General features: G+C 43.7%; 1 protein-coding gene across 7 annotated transcripts in view; it reads right to left on the bottom strand.

The window, feature by feature from the left end:
* The window catches only part of LOC114767867 (teneurin-3), a 96,300-nt gene extending 93,833 nt beyond the window's left edge, over window positions 1-2,467 (bottom strand). For 3 of the 7 annotated variants that reach the window (XM_028959704.1, XM_028959709.1, XM_028959708.1), the window contains exons 1-2: window positions 2,409-2,467; window positions 1,413-1,593 (exon numbers count right to left, since the gene is read on the bottom strand). The gene's annotated coding sequence lies outside the window, so the exon portion shown is untranslated. Of the gene's footprint in view, window positions 1-839; window positions 853-1,412; window positions 1,599-2,408 lie in introns of those variants that run through there. The other 4 variants (XM_028959707.1, XM_028959711.1, XM_028959705.1 and 1 more) reach the window with 3 other exon arrangements.
* Window positions 2,468-15,243: the final 12,776 nt, after the last annotated feature.

Genomic DNA, 15,243 nt, shown 5'->3' with positions numbered 1-15,243 from the left:
AATTCACCAACATTCACGTCAGATCAGATATAAGATTTTAAAAAAACGATACCGATTTATAAAAGCACGAGGAGCACGTTTTAATAAAAGGCCTACTGCAAAACGTCTAGACGAACAGGGTGGTTGTAGCCTAGTGGGTAACACACTCGCCTATGAACCAGGAGACCCAGGTTCAAACCCCACTTACTACCATTGTGTCCCTGAGCAAGACACTTAACCCCAAGTTGCTCCAGGGGGGGACTGTCCCTGTAACTACTGATTGTAAGTCGGTCGCTCTGGATAAGGGCGTCTGATAAATGCCGTAAACGTAAATGTAACACATTTCTGTGTTCGCCGTCACTCACGCTGGCGAGGGAGCGGAGGAGGTGGGTGTGGGAGAGGACGAGCGAGCAGGTGGACGCGGCGTGGGGCCTGATGTGTCACACGACCCTGCCACACCTCGGCAGGACCGATCCTCTCAATTACGCGTCCGCCACGGACCTGACGGTGCCTAATGGGCCGCACGCGTAATGAGCCCTGAACACGTTATTTCACCGAGGGGACACCCATTTCGGATGACCTTGGTGACAGCGGCCGTCCCCTGATGCCCGGCGGTCATGAAACATAACGACCCGCCTTTGGCTATATTTCATAAGGTGTGATGCCATAAAAAAAAATAAAAAATCACCTTCATCATCATTACTTTCCACGGATCACGTTAAGATCCACAAGCAGAAACGAAAGAGCTTAAAGTGGTACCCCAGATGCATTCGCCCCGTTTTACCGTCCTGTATAAAAACACGTCTGAGCAAGTTGCGTGGCGGCGTGGATTATTTTGCAACTGTTCCGCGGAGACCCACCCGGCCTCCCCACGCAGCCTGCCGGATCGCGCCGCTGAAGTCCGGTTTCCTCTCTTATTTTACCGTCTCGTCCCCCCGTGAAAAGTAGCGGCGACGAAACAACGTGTGCGCGGCGCGCGTGGATCTGTCGCCATTTGTCGCGCACGCCGTGTCACCCGACAACGTTTGACGCGATCCGTGCCGAGCAACCTGTTCCTGCGCCTCGGTTCTCTCGGTTCTCTCGGTTCTCTCGGTTCTTCCTGCACCGTCGGAGGGGGAAGTCGCGGCGCGGCGGGACGGAGACGCGTCGCCCGCACGCTGCATCGCGACAAGAATCCTCGTGTCGCGACGAGCTGGATTTTTATTCGTTTTTATTTTGTATCATTATTATTATTATTATCGTTATTATTATCACTGACGCACGAGCGCGCGCAAGGTCGCTGTTCCCGACGCCGACAGCGCGACGCGGACTCCGGTCACCTGGTCGCCGGGCTCGAACTCCCGGTTCGTCCTGCGCGCAGACACGAGCTGCATCGTAAGTAAGTTTGAGCGGGAAGGGTGATGGATGGAAGTGGCGTGAACGGGAACGCTTACCTCCTCCGGTCGGGACGGCGCACGACGGCCGGCTTTACGATCCCATCGGTGACCCGGTGAACTTCGACCGACTTGAGAGTCGCCACCGGTCACGCGTAACTCTCTCGGCGTGGACGGACGGACGTTTCCCGCAGTCGCGTGGGTCTCGGTCTTTTTTATTTTTCTCCGTGGGGGCAAATTCCTGCGCCAAAAAAAAAAAAAAAACCCAGGAGCGCCGGGTTCGATGCGTAAAGTCTCTCACCGAAACGCAGACAGCCGGTCTGCGTCCGACGCACGTGCGCGGCGGCGGGGGGGGGTCGGATGAAGTGTGTGGGGGGGGGGGCGGTCGTACCGATCCGGTGCGCGCCGCCGCAGGGGTGGAGTGGACCGTCTCTCGGCTCGGGAACGGGGAGGTTTTGCGCGCGCGCGCACGCGCGGCACCGGCCGTACGTGCGTCGCGCCGCCGCGGCGACGGTCGTGCGCCCTCGGGGCTCCGGGCTCCGATCGGGACCCCCCCCCTTTTTTTTCCTCCCACGCTGCCCCACGCTTCTTCCCCCCACCCCGCCCCGCCCGCCGTGGCGACATCTGTTACGCGCCGTGCACCGGAGCCACAGCTGCACAAATTGGTCCTGATCAATCACCAATATTCAATTTAATGTGCCTTTTACTTTACTGTATCTACTACAGTATTAACACCAAATAAAAATGCAGCTATTTAACATGATTTATTTATTTATTTAAACTGTATATAACAAAATAGCAATTAAATGGTTCATTTTAATAGAAAATGTTCAACTGCAAAGGCCAAAAATAAAACATTTGGACAAAAGCTAATAATCCTGAGTGACCGCCTCAGATGCAGAAGCTGTGGAAGAAATATGGTCAGCTACACGCCTCTTCCTACGACTCTTCTGCTCTGCAAACTTAACATGTTGATAACTCAGAGCCGTATGATCATAAATAACGTCGCCGATCGCTGTCATGACAGTGTGATTAAAAAAAAACAATCCAACTCACTTTCAGGGAGCTTGAATAGTATTTCTCAATGTTGCACAGTCTTCTCATTAAATGATCCCTCCATTCTCTCTTGTCCCTCACGGGCGTCAAAACTTTCTCCAGAAAAATAGTTGAATAAGACGCGGTGTTATGTGGTGAATATATATATATATATTTTATTAATTGAAATTGCAACTCCACTGTGGTGACTGTTGCATCATCTTGTTTATTATCCAGTTATCCATCTTACTGAAATGAACTATTATTAATTGGTCTTCACATGACTAATTATGTTAAAAAAGTACAAAGGGGTTGTGACTTATACAGACTTCATCTGTCCACAAGAAACCGCAATAAGTTCAAATCAGGTTCGAGCACCACTTACTAACATCGTGTCCCTGAGGAAGACACTTAACCGTGAGTGTCTCCAGGGGGACTGTCCCTGTCACTACTGATTGGAAGTTGCTCTGGATAAGGCCGCCTGATAAATGCTGTAAATGAAATTAGCATATTTCCCATGACCCTTGACCTTAATAACTGTGCAGCCGTGTTTTTACACCATTACACACATCTATACACGTCTATAGTATCATCCAGGAATAATTTTGCTCTCTGTGAATATTTGGCTGAATCCAGACCTCATTTGTCCCTGCTAACAAGGCGAAGGAGCAGCCAGAACGGAGCAGCATTAATTACAAAGGCATAAAAAAAAGAAAAAAAAAAAGACACACTCTCCCTCTTCAGCCGGCCTAAAGGCGGGGTCAAAACGGAGGAGGAGGAAGAAAGCAAAAAAAAAAAAAAAGCGGAGTGGTGACTGTGGGAACCTGAAGAGATCTGAACCATCAGCTAAAGTTGGCAGGCTGGGGCTCAGCAGGAGACGGGCGCAGCCTCTCGGGCCACCTGCTGCGGCCGAGCAATCTCACTAGGCAAGCGTCGCTTAGAGCCGCGCGCTGTCACGAAATCCCGAGCGCACCGTGAAAAGCCTCCCCCCCGTCACACGGGCCATGCAATATCTATCAGAAAAGCGCTTTGCCGCTTGACAGACAGTGTAATGGACTGCTGCCCGGTGAATGGATTGAGTTGAGTGAACTCAATGGAGTTCCATGGAGGATCCTTATCAAGCATTACAGGTAGGAAAAGGGGATAAAGGATATTGATATTGATTGATATTTTGAAATACTTTCAAATGCTTTGAATCTTGATTATTGGCAGGTAATACATTTAAACCAGTTCATAAATGATTGCACCAAACAGGCTGGAAGTGACAATGTCAGCACACTGTTTACATTGTCAGTGTCACATGACCAGCTTTTGCCTGGATGACAATTGCGAGCAATAAATCAAATAACTCTCAATCAGGTCATTTTTTAAAACTTTTTATTTTTTTTATATGAATCTGCCATAAATACATTTTCATAAGAAAAAAAAGAGAGAAACACCAGTATAGAATGAGCTTGAATGTTCTGTTTCAAGAAATGTGGGTTCGCTGGCCCCGCAGGGTGGAGATTCACTGCAGATCAATGCACAAGTGATTGGGGGTGATCGCTTTTATTCTAAGATGAACCATTTCCATCCTAATGGGTTGCAGGATGATGATGATGATGCCCCCTCCTTCTCCCTCTTATTAAATGTAAATCGTACATTATTAAACCCAGTCATCAAAAAATGCATTTCTCTTATGCTCATGAAATAAATTTTTTTATGGAATGATTTGGCAGATGCAACTGAGTAAATTAACTACAGTATTTACTGCCTTTAGGAAAGTTGTTTACAACTCGACAGCTGCAAGTTTGTCCAAACCCAAGACTCATTTCAACTGAATGAACATGACGCATTCATAAAAAAGAAAAAAAAATTATAATGAGCAACACTATAAAAGTTATTTCCCTAAGTGTTTCTGCCGAGCGCCTGTTTCAGCACCATCAGCTGTGCCCTCTACTGGATGAAATCTGCCCTTTTAATGGCACCTGCATACACGCAGTGTTGGGCAATATACTGCTAAAATCTCTTCGTTCGTATCTTCAGAAGATCCCTCCGTCGACATGCAGTGCACGACCATGCGTAAGCGCAATGATCTATTAGCAAAATGTTTTAGATTGGGAGGAAATTATTCGAGTAAAAAAAAATAATTCCACAGCACTCAGCTCTCTGTGAATCGCAGCGACAACACGTCCACGGATCTGGGAGATGTGTGAGAGCATGCAGCGCAGACGCCTTTTGTGGTTATTGTTTTGAGCGCCAGCGTATGGAACCGAATTAGACGGAACCTCACGCTGTCTATTGCCATGTTTCCTTTTACTGATGACAAAGGGCCTGTCAGCATGGTTTTTACACAAGAAGCTTGAGTTAAAGCTGCAGGCCAAAGCATCTTCTACCTGAGGAATACACGGAGTCCCATAGACGTCCAGTCATCTCCACATTTATATGGATGAATCTTAATGAATAAAACAAAGGGGCATGGAGTTCTTCTGTAATCTTAACAATTGTTACTATTATGTTTTTTTTATGTTTACGTGAACGTTTTGTGTGCAAAATACATTATTACTGAAAACATAATGTTTATTCTAACAGTCAGTCTCTCATGCTGTCAGCATTCTATTAAAATTTATCTGGACGACAAATGTTCATGTTTAAATGTGCACAATTGCTCATATCAGTCTGGAAAATGCGGTGAATGTCTCGCTTGGTGAAGATAAATAACAGCCAATGTGTTTCAGAACTTCAGGACTGTTCTTTCATCCAAGAAAAAAAAAAACATCATTAATCCTCATGGTAGATATTGCATCTCAAACAGACCTGACCCAGTCGTCCTTGAGCATCATGCAATGCCCTCAGAAACAAAATACACCTGCACATCCAGGGAACCTGTATCAAATACATGTGTATGTTTTTATAATGCCTATTATCTTAGGTGTGTGTGTGTGTGTGTGTCTATCTATCTATCTGTCTATATATATATATATATATATATATATACACACACACACACACACACACACACACACACACACACACACACACACACACATAGAAAATGACAATATGATATAAATAGGGTGTTTCAGATGCTGCCCTCTGGCAGGAGATTCAGGGTGCTGAGGTCAAGAACTAATAGAATGAGTGACAGTTTTCATAAGCATTTATTAACACGCAAACTGCAAATAGACATACTGTATCTGCTCTGCTGCTACTACATCTACAATACTAGAATTCATACCAGTACACCACCTCTCTTATTCAACTGGTTTTGCACACTCTTTAACAGATTTTTTACGCATCATGTGTATTTATATTTTTTTATTATTGTTGTACTACCTTACAAATTTCTGTTCTTGATTATGGCATTTTGCAATGAGGGGTGGTGGCCAGTAGCACAATCTTGTTGTAGTGTTGTACTAAGTAGGATTGTGCAATAAAGCCTTTAAACCATAAACCTAAATTGTAAATATCTCTTATTAATCCAGCAGACACTAACACCTTGGTTCAGTTGGGATTCTTGAAGACGCATCTTAGTTTATATCATTTTGTATAAAATAGGACTGTGGATCTGGGTCAGAGGAGGTTATGTAAATTGTCCCAGGTAAAAAGATAACCCTCCCACCAGAGTCACTACTTGATTGTCACCTTTGGCTGTAAGGACCGGCACCGTAAGCGTCGAGTGATTACTGACCGTCATTACAGAGCTCAAGAGCAATTTGTGTCCAAACCTCTCGCCGCACAGCTGCCCTCACTCAGTGACATTTGTGGGTTTTAAATCTCCTGCTGGCCCTTGGTTCTGCTAAATCATCTCATGGTGGATTTTTCTTTCTTTCCTTATTATAGGTTGGTTCGTTCGAAGCTCTTTCACCAAGATGCCTGAAACCAGCATCACCAGCGTCCTACCTGATATTGACTCACAGTGTTCTCTAACACTTGAGTATAAATTATTTCATATAATACGTTTTAATCATGTAATACGTTTCAGGCAAAGAGATTATTGTATGTGTAAATGCTAAAATAATACAATGAAATGACATTTATCGGATGCCCTTATCCAGAGCGATTTACTGTCAGTAGTTACAGGGACAGTCCCCCTGGAGACACTCAAGTGGTCTTGCTGAGGGACACAATGGTAGTAAGTGGGGTTTGAACCTGTGACTTTGCAGTGTGTTACCCAGTGGCTAGGCCACTACCACCCACCCATCATAGCCAGACAAAATTCAGAATAACAAAATCAGTCACCTTCCCTATTGGCACAGATGTGGGTTGCAGCTTTTCTGACTGTAAATATTCATAATAAATAATAAAAAAATGAAATCTGATGCTGCAGCTCAGAATTGATAGCCCACAACACCAGAAAACCCACCACGGACTGGGTAATAAAACAGCCCGAGAGTGCTCTGCTCAGTGTTTTATAGCTCCCGGACAGGGTTTCGAAGAAAAAAGCATGACAACAGCCAAATACAATAGTAATATGGAATTAGGAAATGTCGGCCAATAACGTTTCCCTAAAATTCTGGCTTGGTGCAGAGTTTAACTGTAGACCTCAAACATGTGGATGTTAAATATTTGTGAAATGTAAAATGAAATGCAAATGAAATCCTGACCAAATAAAACCAAGGGTTTAATGAAGAGCTCTGGCCAGACTTCACCCTCTAATACTTTCATATTTCAATCGTGTGAATTGAATGTTTAAAACCAAATATGCTCAAAATTTTACCTGCCAGGCAATAATACCTGTTTATTCAGTCTGTGACAGAATGGTCATTATTTTCTCCCATTATTAGCAAGTTACCAGTGTGTAATATTGACCTGCAGAACCAAACCAAACCCAGGTAACACACTCGCCTATGAACCAGAAGACTCAGGTTCAAATCACACTTACTACCATTGTGTCCCTGAGCAAGACACTGAGTGTCTCCAGGGGGGGGGACTGTCCCTGTAACTACTGATTGTAAGTCGCTCTGGATAAGGGCGTCTGATAAATGCTGTAAATGTAAATGATGAATCTAAAGGTATATCTCCACATTTCAGTGCTACAGCGATCGTAGTCTTTGCACATTAATAATTCTCTTACTTGTTGTTCTGTAGAGCGTGAACCTGTAAACTTGTTATATTTTGTTCTATTTTGCTTGCTTGTGACATTTTTTTTTAACCACGTCACACAAAATGCCTGCCGTGGAGGTGGATCGTACCGAGATCCCATTAGCTCCCAGTGTCCGTGAGTGCTCTTGGCTGCTAATGACATTTTGGGTTTGGCTATCGTATCTGTAATGTATTATACATTACAGAATCTCGTCTGGATGTTCATCAGTGCATAAACCATCAACACACAGACGCTTTGGTGGAGTCATGATGGACGTTGCGCAAATAGTGCTATCGTAATGGCACTTTGTGAGTTTTTGCCTTCGGTGCAAATGGGGATGAACGGCAAACACCATTCTGCAGGAGTTATGGATGTTTGCGCAGCCCCTGCGCGACGGCGTCTCGGGCCAAATCACTGCCGGTTAATGCATGTTGGAGCGCCTCCGAAGCGTAAGCTGCCGGGATCCTCCACAAAGAGGCCGCGATTCGACAGGGCTGTCACCGCACCGGGGGACAATCCGAACAGCTGCGGCGTTGCACAATGCGCCACAGTACAAGGCGCGGACAAGGCGGCCCGCGCCGGCGGGGCCAAGAGTCGACAGGGGTCGCGATCTCGGCAACATGCGCGCGGATGCTGTGGAGACGGATGATCAGTCAGTGGCCATTTCCACGATCGTTAAGACCAAAGTGATTCGTCAAGGTAACGACGCACGTGCCTGATGCCACAGGGTCGTGTACATGCTGTGATTTTTCTGAGGAAAAAGAAAAAGGATTTATTGCATCCCAGCCGACACTCTGGATTCCGGTTTGTGCTGGTGAGCCACTGAAAAGTGAAGTGATTGTCACATGTGATACACAGCAGCACAGCACACGGTGCACACAGTGAAATTTGTCCTCTGCATTTAACCCATCACCCTGAGTGAGCAGTGGGCAGCCATGACAGGCGCCCGGGGAGCAGTGTGTGGGGACGGTGCTTTGCTCAGTAGCACCTCAGTGGCACCTTGGCAGACCGGGATTCGAACCGGCAACCTTCTGATTACGCGGCCGCTTCCTTAACCTCTAGGCCACCGCTGCCCCAAAATGGGGGTGTAAAAAAGACCATGAAGACCATGTGGTGTGGGAGAAGAGAATAGAGTGTGTAGAAAAAACTCTTTCTCCCTCCACACAAAGCACTGTATTCAACAGTTTCTAATTTATTAACACCGGTAAATAATTATTGTAGTTACATGTGAATATTGAATGTAAAAAGGTACCAAGGTTACAGAGAAAGTAAACATGAGAAGAAAGAGTAAAGAGGGAGAAGAGAAAGAGAAGGGAAGATAAAAGTCTCGGAAGCCTTCCGGCTTCCGAGGGAAACCCCCCTGAGCAAGATAGCTCAGAGTCCCTTTTCCACATGTGCGCAGACTTTTATACCCCTGGCCTACAGGAAGTTGTCACTGGCCTACAGGAAGTTGTCACTGGCCTACAGGAAGTTGTCACTGACCAATCAGAACCTGTTGTTTCTGATGTCACGCCCCCGGTGCCTCCCATTTGGTGAAGACAAAGAGGGTGGGCGGTCCTGACGGCTGATACTTCGCACGTTGATGTCGGACAAAGACATGTAAAAACCGGGGTGTCGAATCTTCACCCTCAACCATCGACACAGGAATGTCACACTTCCCCCTGCAGACATCTGTTATGCAATGCAAAAACAGGCTCCTGCGATGTCCATTCTTACAGGGGCAACGATATGGAAATTAGCCCTAATAAAAAAAACGAAAAGAAGACCGGAATGACACGGTTCGGCCACCCTGGCCATGGATGACCAGAAACAATGTCGAAGTGGCAGGCGCTTCCAAAATTCAATAGTCCATCCCCGCCAGCTCGAGTGAACAGTTTAAGGGGAAATTGTATCCTCTTCCCAACCACAATCTGCTTCATACTAGTGTACAAATTCACAAAGACCTACAGGAGAAAAGTGAATAATTCTATGCAGAGGTATTATATGTTTTATGAGACCGTAAAACTACATCTGGGCAAGTTTCCTTTCATTATAAGCTTCATTATACCATTTAGCTAGACGGTGACCTCGAAATCACTTCTCAGTTCTTCACCACATCTCATACAGGAAATGGCGTCTTTGCACGAGAGTGAAGCAGGACGTCCTCCTTGTGCTTATTAAAAGTAGGTCTACGCGTCCCCAGTGCAGGATTACGACTCCATTATATCACTGCGTCGAGAGATAACAGCCGTGATGCGATACCGATGTCTCCAAGATGGCGGGGTTCAGCTCACGGCGTGAGTGAAGTTCGCAATTAAGGACTCCATCAGCGTCTGCCTTCCACACACACCCACCAGCCACTTCAAAGAGTCATATTTTCCCGCACGCTTTGGCTGTTTATCTAGCAGATAAAGCGAACTTCTTTTTTTATTTTTTTTCAGAAGGCCCAAAAGAGGGATGTTATATAAGAGTCCAATGCCATTGCTTTACCCACAACAAGATTAAAGATTTAAGTAGATATTATGACATAAAGATCTCAAATGAACCAGCATGTTTGATCATTACTGCTACAATATGAATCTAAATGATGTTTTCCGGATTCTGACTAAGAACTACAAAGTTTCAAAAGAATTATGACAGTTCTAAGCACAGTTGTAGCAGAAAACAAACACAGAACACAAAAAAGTGAAGTATTCAGACCAGTATTTAGAATACAGTTACTTAAAAAATAAATAAGAATACTTACTTTTTATTACTTGATCATTAAATTTGTTTGCAAGCTTTAATGTGGATATGGAAGTCAATAAACAATAATATTTTGACTATTATATTTAATTAGTCCAAAAAACCACAGGCCAGGCCACTTTGCATTCTCAAATGTGAATGTGCATGACAATCAGTAATAACTGACATTATAAATGTTCATAAAAATAAATTTTATTCATATTGATGCTGATATGCCTGTGATTGGCTGTCACCCAGTCCAGGGTGAGACCCCACCCTAAGATGACCTCCGGCACACATGACCCTAATAATGATTAAAACGGTTAAGGAATGAGAGTACAAAGTAGAAATTTAACTATAGTATTTTAAACATGTATTTTGTATGTAATCTGAATACCTTTATAAATTGGTGTACCACTTTTTTGCCAAACTCCGATAGTAATGTAGGCCGACTGTGTTTAGTTGCTTTTAAAGGTGTATAGATATCGAGTCACTTTGGCTAGACTCCATCTGCACAGGTAACAATTTACTGCCATTAAGTGACACTCGCTGCACTGTGACACTTCTTTGCCAAAATGCAGCTTAATCAATACTTAATAGAGTCCCCTTGCAATAAATCACACATCGACCAAAGTGGCTGGCGCTCCAGCGGCTCTTGGAATTGGGCATGTGTCTGTCTCACCCTTCCTGCAGAGTATGTCTCCTGGTTTACTTAGTGCCTGTGTGCAACAAAAAAAACGGCGGCCGGCCAAATGCACGTGTCCTCGCGTGCCGGCCACACGCCCACGCCTCATGCAGATCTGCTATTCCCAGACATGGGGAAGAAAGAGTGAAGGATGATGTCCTTTCTCTAACTGTTAAGAGTGTGTCTACATGTCCCCAGTGGTGGATTATGAGTCCATTATGCCCCTGTGGAGAGAACTAACAGCCAGGATGCTTAAAGATGTCTCCAAGATGGCGGGCTCGAGTCAGGGCTTAACTGAAGTTTGCAATTAAGGGCATAATTATCTCTATATCTTTTTTAAGATGAGAGGAGCTTAGCAGGGCTATTCGGTCGAACGCCACAGAGAACCTGAGCAGCAGGGAGTTGATTTAATTGAGTCGCTATTGGTCTCCCATGGAAGTGAATCTTTGTTCCCGGCAGTTAATGTTTTGCTGTGGTGCGAACTGTCTGCAACGTATTTTCTTTTGAAGGCTGTCTGCCAAGGTCATTAGCTATTAGTGCATGACTGTTAAATGCAATTAGCATCAGAGCCTGCCTAAAAAAAAAATAAAAAAAATTATATATATATATATATATATATATATATATGTATATATATGTATATGTATATGTATATGTATATATGTGTATTAGTCAGACCAAAATAAAACATAACATTTACATTTACGGCATTTATCAGACGCCCTTATCCAGAGCGACTTACAATCAGTAGTTTCAGGGGACAGTCCCCCTGGAGCAACTTAGGGTTAAGTGTCTTGCTCAGGGACACAATGGTAGTACGCGGGATTTGAACCTGGGTCTTCCGGTTCATAGGCGAGTGTGTTACCCACTAGGCTACTACCACATAAACTTACTATATGTCCTGAATGTCACTTGTCCCCAGTTTATTTTAGTTCCGCGATCAGCACACGGCCAACACTTGTATTTAATAAGAAAAATGTTTATATGAAATATAATGAGCCATTCCTCATCTTGAGGTGTGTTTTATGACAGATCCTGATCTAAGTGTCTCTTAAAACTCTCAGGCCATTTCTGCCACGTGGGTGAATGTTCAGAGAAGGGGTTCGAATCACAAACAGTGCTTCCGGACAGTGGCTCTTTGTGATTAGGTTTTAATTCCGCTGCGGACATATTTCCTTTGCAGCAGGGGGGCTGGGCAACATGAAAGGCCTGTTCTCCCAAGACCCCCTGCTGCGGTGGTAAGCTTAATAAAAGTCACTCAGCAGTACGGGGAGCGAGAAGCGGGTTCTTTAAAATGAGGAGCTGCCCCCGGGCTCACTCTTTCTCTCTCTCTCGCTCTCTCTCTTTTTTTTTTCTCGCTCACTCCCACACAGCATTTTGACCTGGCCCCAATGAATCACGGTAACGTGCATCTGCCACACTTGCCGCCATCATTACTCTTGCTGCAGTCACCGAAGAGATACGGGTGCCATCCCTCACAATGCGCGAATTCTTCCTGCACAGATTTGGCCGGGGCCTAATTAACGCTGATCCTTTCTCCCTTTTCGCAGATAATTACACTTTCATCTCACCAGAATGCCTCGTTGCGATCCCGTTCTTTCTTCGAGGAAGGGTACATCAAACGAGAGAGAGAGAGAGAGAGAGAACTTCAGCCACTGCAAGTGCATAAGTCAGTAAAAACAATGTCCAGGGTTACGGCAAATTTGCTTCTGAAAAGTGGGCTCAACCCGTAATTGAACTCTAATTGGGCACAAAATGGGGAAATTTGTGGGCGAGTTTCCCGAGACGGCGTCATTAGTTCCCCTCGCGTTTCACGCCCCGACAGTACTGACAGACAAACCGTCAAGAGTTTTCTCGGGTTCAAAAAACGGATTAAGTGCCAAGGCCGGCAGGCGCATGGAACCTTTGCAAATCCCCAGTTTCCTCAAGTAAACACACAAGCGTGTGCCCGAGTAACCGTTTGTGTTCCTCCTAGTATTAATTACCTTTTTTTTATTTTGCATCATTTACACCGTTTATCCCATAGCCCGTTTGCATAATGCATGCAAATTGTTGACTACTCTTGAGATGCCTGTTCTCGGGGAGAGAAGCAAACAGTTGGCAAATTATAAACTCATCACTTTAATGTAGCGCTGGGTGCTCCTGGGCAGCATAACCTCGCAGATCAATAACCTGCCCACGTTTCATCACCTAAGTGAAATTCTGAATTCATCGTGCAATTATGCATTTTAGCCTGCCAATAATTTTCCAGGACCAGGAGCAAATTGGTTTAGTAGTGATTATCTGAGTCAGGTTTGGGGAGGGGGCTAAAAAAAAAATTATAAAAATCATATTGCCTTTCACTCGTTAACAGAATCGACGACAGGGGCACAACACGGGATACTTTCAGGTTTTTTTTTTAATTCTCTTGTGTCTGAGCTTTCATCAGCAGATGTCATTGTTCTTTTCTGAAATTTCCTGTCCTGCTTCTTTTCAATTCCTCATACGAGCCACTTCATGGTGAGTATCGCACAGCCCTGACATACTGGCACGCTAGCCAAAAAATTCAATGACAATTTAAATAAAAATAATTTGCATCTGCTCACAAGTGCACGATATTATGTTAAGGATACTTGATACTTTCTGACTGGCTTCTTTCACCAGCACATAAGTGGAGTGTCACGGGCCTAAGGGGGGAAAAGACTCTTAAGCAGTACATCGGGGCAAAAAGGGTTTTATTTTAAACACAAAAGAACCTAGTTGGTGCTGCCGAACTGGCTTCAGCAGACATTACTCAGGACCCCTTAGTTAGGTGTCTCTGCACTGGCTGTGATTGCCCAATGGCCTGGGACGTCTCAGGAAGAAACTTTTTATACTTTTGGAAAGTGGCACATGCACTTTCAGGCATAACAGAGATGCTATAGTTGGTTTGACACCACCTTATTCATTACCCATTATAACAAATGTGCAAGGACAATGCATGAGAATGCATATGAGAAAAAGACAAAATTAACATTTCAGCATATCTGTATGTACTTTAGCTTGTATGTTGCACTGTATGTTGTGTAGCTTGTGCTAGTTTGTAGATGGTCCATTATCTACCAACACTAGCAAAGACACAAATTCTGATAGTGGCTCTTGACAATTTGCCTGTCCTGTTATAAAGTGTAGTATAGAGGCATGCAAAAGCTACTGATACTGTGGTCACTGAAAAAGGCTTTGTTAATACATAAGTAAGATAATTTATTAAGCTTTTCCACAGACAGGAAATATGAAATATGTACTAAATCAAAATAATTTCAACATAAAATCTCTTTTTTCCCCTAAAAAAAAAAAAATATATATATATATATGTGTGTGTGTGTGTGTGTGTGTGTATATATATATATATATATATATATATACACACACACACACACACACACACACACACATTATATATATATATATATATTTATTTTTTTTTAGGGGAAAAAAGAGATTTTATGTTGAAATTATATATATATATATATATATATATATATATATATATATATATATATATTTTTTTTTTTTAATATGCTGAATCCTCAGCATGTTCTCAGACAGTGGTACTCGAGAGGCTGGGTTTAAAATGACCTCTGTGTAAACTAAAATATCATTTTTGATTTTTTTCAGGTCAAAGTCTTTATGCTATTTGATTTGCTGTGACAATGTAAATTTCCCACATGTGGGACTTATAAAGGATCATCTCATCTCATAACAGTGCTACTTGAAGAGCCAAATGTTATTTTCGAGGGTGGTAATCATTGTAAAAAGTCTGAGAACAGCAGTGCCTTATTTGAAATCAATATGAAAGAACATACAGCCGATCAGAATCTATTCATCATGACTACAGTATTGTGCAGCAGTGGTGGGTTAATCCTGAATACAAGCGTGCTGGTAAAAAAAAAAAAAAAAAGCTACAGAAGCCTCCAATGAAACTGCTGTCCCCCTGTCCTCCACGTCCTGGCATCTTATGTGACATTCCACAATGTCAGCGTCATACGCTTCCACAGCAGCCCACTTTCTAATCATCCATCCAGCTCCTTTCATTATTTAATGCACTGTAATGGTTCAGACACCATGCTGGGTACAGTTTAGTGGCGCTTGATTAAAACCCTCACGCTGCAAGACATCTTTTTGCCTGGTTTGTAATTTAATTGCCGGAATTGAGTGAATTATCTTCATAACTAAGAGTGGTCACTTATTTGGTCCGTAGCCCTTGTGTGTCATGTTTGCCTGCGCCTGCAACTGCACCTTGTATCCTTGTATTCATTTTACCGTCATTATATTTTCTTCTTTTGCCTCATTTCGTTCGACTGGTTCTCTATGCACCATACGATTGTCATGGTGTAAACCACAGTTAATTGGTTACCTTGAGAATATAACAGGACGAGGAAACA

Source organism: Denticeps clupeoides, chromosome 18, assembly GCF_900700375.1.
Source record: "Denticeps clupeoides chromosome 18, fDenClu1.1, whole genome shotgun sequence".
Classification (NCBI taxonomy): domain Eukaryota; kingdom Metazoa; phylum Chordata; class Actinopteri; order Clupeiformes; family Denticipitidae; genus Denticeps; species Denticeps clupeoides.
This window is presented reverse-complemented; position numbering and strand designations above follow the sequence as displayed.